Source organism: Choloepus didactylus, chromosome 21 (genome assembly GCF_015220235.1).
Source record: "Choloepus didactylus isolate mChoDid1 chromosome 21, mChoDid1.pri, whole genome shotgun sequence".
Lineage (NCBI taxonomy): Eukaryota > Metazoa > Chordata > Mammalia > Pilosa > Megalonychidae > Choloepus > Choloepus didactylus.
Genome location: NC_051327.1, coordinates 20,900,671 through 20,909,182, shown reverse-complemented (window position 1 = coordinate 20,909,182; position 8,512 = coordinate 20,900,671). Strand labels below are relative to the sequence as shown.

The 8,512-nt window shown below is 37.2% G+C and overlaps 1 long non-coding RNA gene across 2 annotated transcripts in view; it reads left to right on the top strand.

Moving 5' to 3' along the window:
• The first annotated feature begins 4,558 nt into the window (after positions 1–4,558).
• Positions 4,559–8,512, top strand: part of LOC119517855 — a 57,467-nt gene continuing 53,513 nt past the window's right edge. The window contains exon 1 of one of the 2 annotated variants that reach the window (XR_005213641.1): positions 4,559–4,974. This is a non-coding gene — a long non-coding RNA (uncharacterized LOC119517855). The remainder of the gene's footprint in view (positions 4,975–8,512) is intronic. The other variant, XR_005213640.1, reaches the window with a different exon arrangement.

Below are 8,512 nucleotides of genomic sequence, written 5' to 3'. Positions count from 1 at the left end.
AGAAATGTAATTTTGATGTTGATATGTAGAATGGAAAAAAAGGGGAATGAGAGTTGAGGCATGTAGACTTCTTAGTATCTTACCTTGGAAGTCTGGGTAGGAGAAAGTAATCTGTTTTATCCCACATATAAGCTTCCCTGTGATATTTCTCCTGAATCTCCATGTCTGCTGATATTCTTTATAACTCTACTTCCTGCTTATGATTTTTATTGGGCTCATCCCATTATTTGTGAATTTCTGTATCACTGGATGAAACACTTCCAAGATGCTTTGTCCCCAGTTCACTTATCCTTGTATTTAGCTTCATCTTCTCTTTTCATTTTTAAAGGTCATTTTTAAAATAGCAAATATATGTATGCTGATTGCTAGTTTTTCTCTCTCTTCTCCCACTACAGCAGGTGTTTTTTATTTCTATTTTTTCTAAACCAAGGGGAAATATATGCTTGGGATAACTTTCATCCCAGGAGCCTAGTCCTGAAAATAGAGAATCAGTGATACAATAATTTATCTGTATAGGAAACGTGCTAACATTTGTAAGGTATGTGTGCCGGTTTGGATATATTATGTCCCCCACGAAGTCATGATCTTTTATCCCAGTCTTGTTGGGTGGAGCATTATGATTGAGTGTTTCCATGGAGATGACACACCCAACTGTGGGTGAGACTTCTGATTAAATTATTTCCATGGGGATGTGACCCTGTCCATTCAGGGTGGGTCTAGATTAGTTCGCTGGAGCCTTATAAGAGAGCTCACAGACAGAAGGAGCTCAGAGAAGCTGAGAGGGACTTTTGGAGAGATGCTTGGGAGCTGACAGAGATGCTCAGAGATGCTTGAAGTTGCAGACAGAAAGACATTTGGAGATGCTAAGCTATGGATGCACAGGAGCTGAGAGGGGAACTGAAACACAACCCGGGACTAGCAGATGCCAGCCATGTGCCTTCCCAGGTAACAGACGTGTTCTGGATGCCATCGGCCATTCTTCAGTGAAGGTATCCTATTGCTGATGCCTTAGTCTGGACACTTTTATGGCTGTAGAACTGTAAATTTGTAGCCAAATAAACCCCCTTTATACAAGGCAATCCGTTTCTGGTATTTTGCATAATGGCAGCATTTACAAACTGGAACAGTGTGCTTAAATTTCTCATTTCTAGAAGTCTGGAAATCTGATGACCTGATAAAGAAGCCAGGAAAACTAAGATAAATGTTTGTGGAATTTTTTTTCATCAACAAAACAGTGACTAAGAAGAGACATAATGTTTTAAGAGAAATATTTTATCTGGACACAAATCCTATCTCTTAAAAAATGTTCCTTGTAATCATGCCTTGTAATTGTGGAACAAAATGTAAATATGTTTCAGAATCAATTATTAATGATAAGAATTATTCAGGTAAGAAGCCTGATTAAATTAATGTGTGTGGGAAGTTGTTTCTTAATAATAAGCAAGAAAACATTCATTTTGGGAAGAAATCTGATGAATATTATCAAAATGGGAAATCAAATAATAATGAAGACCTTACCGAGCAACAGAAGAGTCAAACTTGAGCTAATTTGAGAACAAAAAGAATGACTGTAACTGACTAAATAAAAATCTGTGCATTCACGATGATACACACACAAAAGAGAGAGGGGGTAAAACTCATTTGCCACTATTGGAGATGAATTTTACACCAGTTCTTTACTTCGTGATCAGGGATAGAATTAGGTTTTCACCCTGTCCTTTTAGTGGGAACTATTGTTCATCTCCAGTTGTGGAAAAGCTCTTTGTTGTAGTGTAATATTGGCTAACAAGTGTAGAAGGAATGAGGGAATTTGAAAAATTTCTAATTCATACCTCTTAGTATATCTAGGTAAAGGTAATCAATGGATGCTAAAATCATTAATGAGAAGGAAATTGGATATTTGCATAGTGCCAGAGTATCATCCAAAGATAACTTGCTCATTGAAAATGTGAAAATGTACTTTTACAATGGAATCATTGACAACCCCACTTTAACCAAATGATCAAATATAGCATTATTAGCAGTAGTGATATTATGTGTCTCTTGATGAGATGCAATTTGAAGTCCTTATTGCACTGTGAAGTATTATTGTCAGAATATTTATTGTGCATCTCATCAAGTGTTTAGACTAAGCTTTTAGTTTACAGGAAATATGGGAGATAGGGGAACAAGTTCATTGACACTATGAGGAAACAATCAGATAAATGCAAATTGTGGGGCATTCCATGAGATAACTGGCCTGGTCTCTTCAAAAAGTCAAGGTTAATAAAAAAAAAAAAAAGGACAGAAAAAGCAGGGGAACTGTTCTAGATTAAAAGAGACTAAAAGACAATCAAATATGGTACATGAATCTTTATTGGATCTTGGTTCAAAAACAGGTCTATTTTGGAGGCAGTTTGAGGATTCAAATGTGGAATGGGTATTAGATGATACTAGGATTAGATTAATAAGAATTAACTTTCTAAGGTCCATTTGTGGTTGCAAATGTTAATATCTATTTCTAGGACATGCATGCTGAACCTTTAGGTATGAACTCTGATGTTGGCTGTAACTTTGAAGTGGCTCAGGAAGAATGCAAACCTATATAGATGAAGCAAAGAGCCAAATTCCAGCAAGTGTTGAACTTAGCGGTAGATACATGGGCATTTATTGTATTTTTCTTAGAAGAGTTCTGTTTGATAATTTTTTATAATAAAAAGTTTTTTTTTTTTTTAAGTATCACACCACTTATCTTTTTCTTACTATTTTTCTGGCGTATATGAGAAGGTATGACCATTGTTATTGATCTTTTCAATAAAGAAGCCAAATTATGCCTTTAATTTTAAAAGGTTCAACTGCCTTGGATTTAGCCAGTTTAATAAAAACATGTTCATGGATAAATAAAATGTGGTATATCTGTACAATGGAAAGGAATGAAGTGCTGATACCCTCTAAAATGAAGATGAACCTTGAAAAAATTACACTAAGTGAAGCCAGGCACAAAAGGATGATTATCGTATGAGTTGATTTATGTGAAATATCTAGAATAAGCAAACTCATAGAGACAGAAAGTAGATTAGAGGTTACCGAGGTTACACAACTCTGTCGTGTTTATATACCACATTTTGTTTATCCATTCAGCTAACTGTGAACACTTGGGTTGTTTCACCTGTTCCTTTGCTTTTAAATTTGGTTTACCCACGCTGAAACACTGAAGTTTAAAAAACATGAGTAAAATTTGTCACTCATTTCCTTTATGATTTCTCTTTTCCCATCCAAAGACTATATTAAAAGAAAAACATACATTGTTTAGAATTTCTCTATATGCTTGGAATTTACTTTTTAAATGTTAAATGTTGAATTCATATGAAATTTATTTTTTGTAATGTGTGAGTTATGGATATATTTTATATTTTTCAGATGTTTTATTAGTTGTTTTGTTTTATTGAATACTTAATTCTTTTCTCAGTGCTTCGCCACCTTTGTCATAACTGTATCTTTTATTTTGTTTTCTTGGAACTGTACCTTTTCCATATTTTGAATATTATAGCAACACCGTACATACAAATAATTGGGAGACATTTCTCTGCTTCTTTAATAATTTTGTGGCTGTTTTCCAAGCTTTTTTTTCTTTCAGGTGATATTAATAAGTGTCTCTTTAAGTAAACAAAACAAAGCAATGAACAAAGAAAATCCATGCACAGAACTTTTTTCTGAGAATATTGAGCCTTACCATCTAAGGAACTGTTTTATCTCTGTTTATTCAAGTCTTTTAAAAATGTCCTTCAGTAAAGTTTTGTAATTTTCTACATACACTTTTCTTCCCATTTCTTGTTATCTTTTATCAGGAATATTATTCATATACACACATACCCATAAATATTTTAGCTGTTGTGAAAAGGAACTTACTTCTCTATCATTTATAAATATATTTATATATAAATTATATAAATTAATTGAACAAGAATAAATTTTGTGTATTGTTTCATAAACCTAAAACCATAATCAGGAAATCTATAATCCTAATTTTTGAAAGACATCAGAAGGGAGTACACCTATCCCTAAGCATCATTCTCTGTAAGGGCTAAAATTACGGTTATTTGTTGATTTCTTTCCGTTGTATATTTCAAACCTTTCTACAGTTTATAGAAATAGCATAATTTAGAGCCACTCTATTTTTTATTTTATTTCTTCCTAACTGGGAGAAGTTAGCCTGCATTTCTTGCATCATTAGGCTTTACTTCTAATATTTCAGGTAGCTGAGGATGATACGCCCCTTTCCTTTCCATGGTTGAAGGAGACTCTTGGTCCTAACCCAAGTTTAAAGCCGAGGAAGGGCGAGGGCGCCGCGCGAGGCCGGGGCCTTCCGACGGTCCTTTCGGGCTGGCGTCGGGATCCCGGACTCCTCGCCCGCGACGTGGAGATCTACGGGACTTCGAGCCCGGAATCCCGGCGAACCCGAAAGCCCAGAGTCGGCTCGAGTCGCCGGGTGGGGCGGAGACTTTTCAGAAGGTCCCTAAAGGGCTGGCGCGGAGGCTCACGGGAGTGCGGTCCCGCCTGGGCGGCTCAGCGCGGAGGCTTCTGGGAGGCCCACGTGACCCGCCGCCGCCTCCCGTCGCACCTGTGGCTCCCGGGCTGGAGCCCTCGCTCTGGAGTCGGGCCTCTGGGGTCGACGCCCCCGGACCCTGGCGCTCAGTGGGCGACTCCCCTCACTCCGGGGCCTGCTGAGTGGACGTGAGCGCCCGGCCGGGCCGCAGGTTGCATCCAGGGGGCGGGACCCGGCGCTTGCCGGGCGCCAGGTGGACTCTGAGCCTGAGAAGGCGTTTTCTGGGCTTCCTGCCGCACGTAGCTCCAGCCTCAGCGGGCTCGATGGAAACCAGAATGTCCGCGTCCTCAGCGAGTCTGCTTTGAGACCCTCCTTCCACGTGAGATTGAGGGCATTGAATGAAGTTTAAAGCTTTCAGAGAAAAAAGTACACGGGACAACGTCGAACAGGTGAGGATTCAGGGGTGTTACAACAGGGGACTCAGACTGGAAAAGCGCTGGGATATCTTTTTTTTTTTTTGGCTTTTATAAAGGGGGTTTATTTGGTTACATAGTTACAGTCTTAAGGCCATAAAGTGTCCAAGATAACACATCAACAATTGTACCTTCACTGCAAGATGGCAAATGGCATCCAGAAAACCTCTGTTAGCTGGTAAGGCATGTGGCTGGTATCTGTTCCAGAGTTCTGGTTTCAAAATGCCTTTCTCCCAGGACATTCCTCCTTAGGCTTCAGCTCCCCAAAATGTCACTGTTAGTTGCTCTTGGGGTGTTTGTCCTCTTTTAGCTTCTCCAGAGCAAAAGTCTGCTTTCAAAGGCCATCTCCAAAATGTCTCTGTTGCGCTGGGATATCTTAAGGGAGGATGATCCCTGGGATGGGTGCGTGATTTACTAAGATTATCATTAGGACCACTTGGCTCAGAATGTTTGTTTTCCTTTGCGGTGATGAGACCACCTGGAGTGTGTAAGGGCTGGGAGAGCCTGGGAGGGAGGTAAGAACTGCCTAACTAGGAGCCTAAGGGCTGGTGTGAGAGGGAAAAGGAAGGGGGTGGGAGGGGAAGAGACTGGAGTTGAGTCTGAAGTTGTCTTTTTCCCCGGTCCGAGTTGTTTTTCTCCGCAGGCCCACAGTGAAGATTGGTTTCAAGGTGGTGGGGATGGGGAGGGGGTGGGGAGGGGCTGGTGGAGGAGTGAGACTGGCAGCTTGGTCAAGAGCAAGAACGGTCTTGGTCACAGCTGAAGTAGATTCCTCAGGAAGTTCTTATGATTAAAATGTTTCCAGAGTTATTTCAAGTAGATAATGGTTAGTATGAAGTTAGATATAAAGAATTTGTCATGTATTCTTTTCCTGAGTATCTTACATGTGTTACTCCAGTGTCTTCTGTCATAAAAAAAGAAGTCGTCTGATGACAAGCTGAGATTTTTTTTTTTTTTTGGTCTTTTTTTGTTTGTCCAGAAAAATTTTTAATAGTTAATAATTCTACTAAAATATGTCACAGAGTTGAATGGGGAAGGTCAGTTTTCTTACATATGTAATAGGTGCTTTCAAGCCTTCTTTTATTTAATGAAGATTTTCTTGAATTTTAGTTTTAATAATTGTTCTGTTCTCTGGCTTTCCCAGTCCCCCCCCCCCTTTTTTTTTGCATACTCCTGTTATATGTATATTGGGTCTTTGCATATTCTATATATTTATTATTTTCTCTTGCAGTTTCTTTATATCTCCATTTCTTCCTTTCTTTTGATAAATTTCTGGACTTGCTGCTCTTTTGCATTCATCTATTTGCCTGTCGTTTTGCCAGTACTGCCCTAATTTGATTACTCACTTTTTAGTACAGTTTGAAATTGTAAAGTGCAATCTTCCACCTCTCTCATTTTTAAAGATTGTTTTGGCAATTTGGCGCCTCTTGAGTTCCGTATGAATTTGAGGATCGGTTTTTCCATTTTTGCCAAAAAAGAAGCTGCTTAAATTTTGATAGGAATTGCATTGGATTTGTGTATTGCTTTGGGTAATATTGACATCTTAGCAGAATTAACTCTTCTAATCCGAGAACATGGAATGTCTTGCCATTTATTTAGGTCTTTAATATCTTTCAGCAGTGTTGTGTAGTTTGCAGTATAAAAGTCTTTTGTATCCTTGGTTGAATTTATTCCTTGATATTTTCCTTTTTAAAGATGCTATCATAAGTGGAATGGTTTTCTTAATTTCCTTTTAAGATTGTTCATGACTAGTGTATAGAATCACCACTGATTTTTTGTGTTGATCTTTTACTTTGGCACTTTGCTGAATTTGTTTATTTGCTTTAATAGTTTTCTTGTGATTCATTTGTATTTTCTGTATACTTACACAGTAATGTCATCTGCAAATATAGTTTTCTTCTTCCTTATTTGGATATTGTTATTTATTTTCCTTCTCTAATTGCTCTGGCAAGAACTTCTAGTAAAATATTGAACAGCAATGGTGAAAGCAGGTATCTGCCTCATTCCTGATCTTAGCAGAAAGATTTAAGTCACCATTGAATATGATGTTAGCTGTGGGTGTTTCATAAATGGCCTTTATCATGTTGAGAAAGTTCCTTTTTCTTCCTACATTTATGAGTATTTTTATCAAGAAAGGGTGCTGGATTCTGTTGGATGACATTTCTGCATCTATTAAGATAATGTGGTTTATTTCCTTCCTTCTATATATGTACCATATTATATTGACATTTGTTTTATGATCCATCCTTGCATTCCTAGGATAGATTCCACTTGATCATGGTGTTTAGTCTTTTTAATATGCTGTTGGATATGGTGTGCTAATATTTTGTTAAGGATTTTTGTGTATATATTCATAAGGGAAATTGCCTATAATTTTGTTTTCTTGTATTGTCTTTCCAGACTTTGGTTTAAAAGTAATGGTGGCCTCATAGATTGAATTAGGAACTATTCCTTCCACCTGAAATCTTTGGAATAGTTTGAGAAAGATTGGTGTTAATTCTTCTTTAAATCTTTGGTAGAATTCACCAGTGAAGCCATCTCATCCCAGACTAGGTTTTTGATTATTGAGTCTACCTCTGTACTTATAATAGGTTTGTTGAGTTGTTCTATTGCTTCTTCAGTCAGTTTGGATAATTGGTATGTTTCTAGGGGCTTTTCCATTTCTTCTAGATTGTTTAATTTGTTCGTGTAAAATTGTTAATAATATTCTTTTATAATCACTAGATTACAAGATTATAGTTTATAAGGTCATTAGTGATATCACCATTTTCTTTTCTGCTTTATTTTTCCTTTGTCAGTCTAGCTAAAGGTTGTGAGGTTTATTGATATTTCCCCAAAGAACCAACTCTTTGTTTTGCTTTTTTCACTCAGTGTTTTTCCATTCTGTGTCATCAATTTCTACTCTTACTTTAATTACTTCCTTTCTTCTCACTTTCTGTTTTCTTTTCTTTTCTAGTCTCTCAAGATGCAAACTTCAGATCTTTCTTTTTCAGTGTAGATATTCATAGCTATAAATTTCCCTCTGAGCACTGCCTTCACTGCATCCCATAAATTTTGGTTTGTTGTGTCTTTTCATTCATGTCTATGTATTTTTAAATTTTCCTTGTCATTTATTCCTTAATCCATTGGTTGTTTAAGAGTGTGCTATTTAATTTACACATATTTGTAAATTTTATGGTTTGCCCTCTTAATGATATCTAGCTTCATTCCAGTGTATTCAGAGAAGTTACCCTGTAGAGTTTCAATATTTAAAAATTTTTTGAGACTTCTCTTGTGCCTCAACTTATGGTCTATCCTAGAGAATGATCTGTGTGTAATTGAAAAGAACGTGTAGTATGCTACTGTTGGTGAAGTTATCTTTATGTGTGTTAGAGGTAGTTGGCTTGTAGTCCTATTCAGGTCCTACATTCCTTTATTGATCTTCTGTATAGATACTCTTTCCAGTATTGAAACTGGTATATTGAAATTTCCAACTCTTATTGTCCATCTCTTCAAGTCTTTCAATATTTGCTTCAAA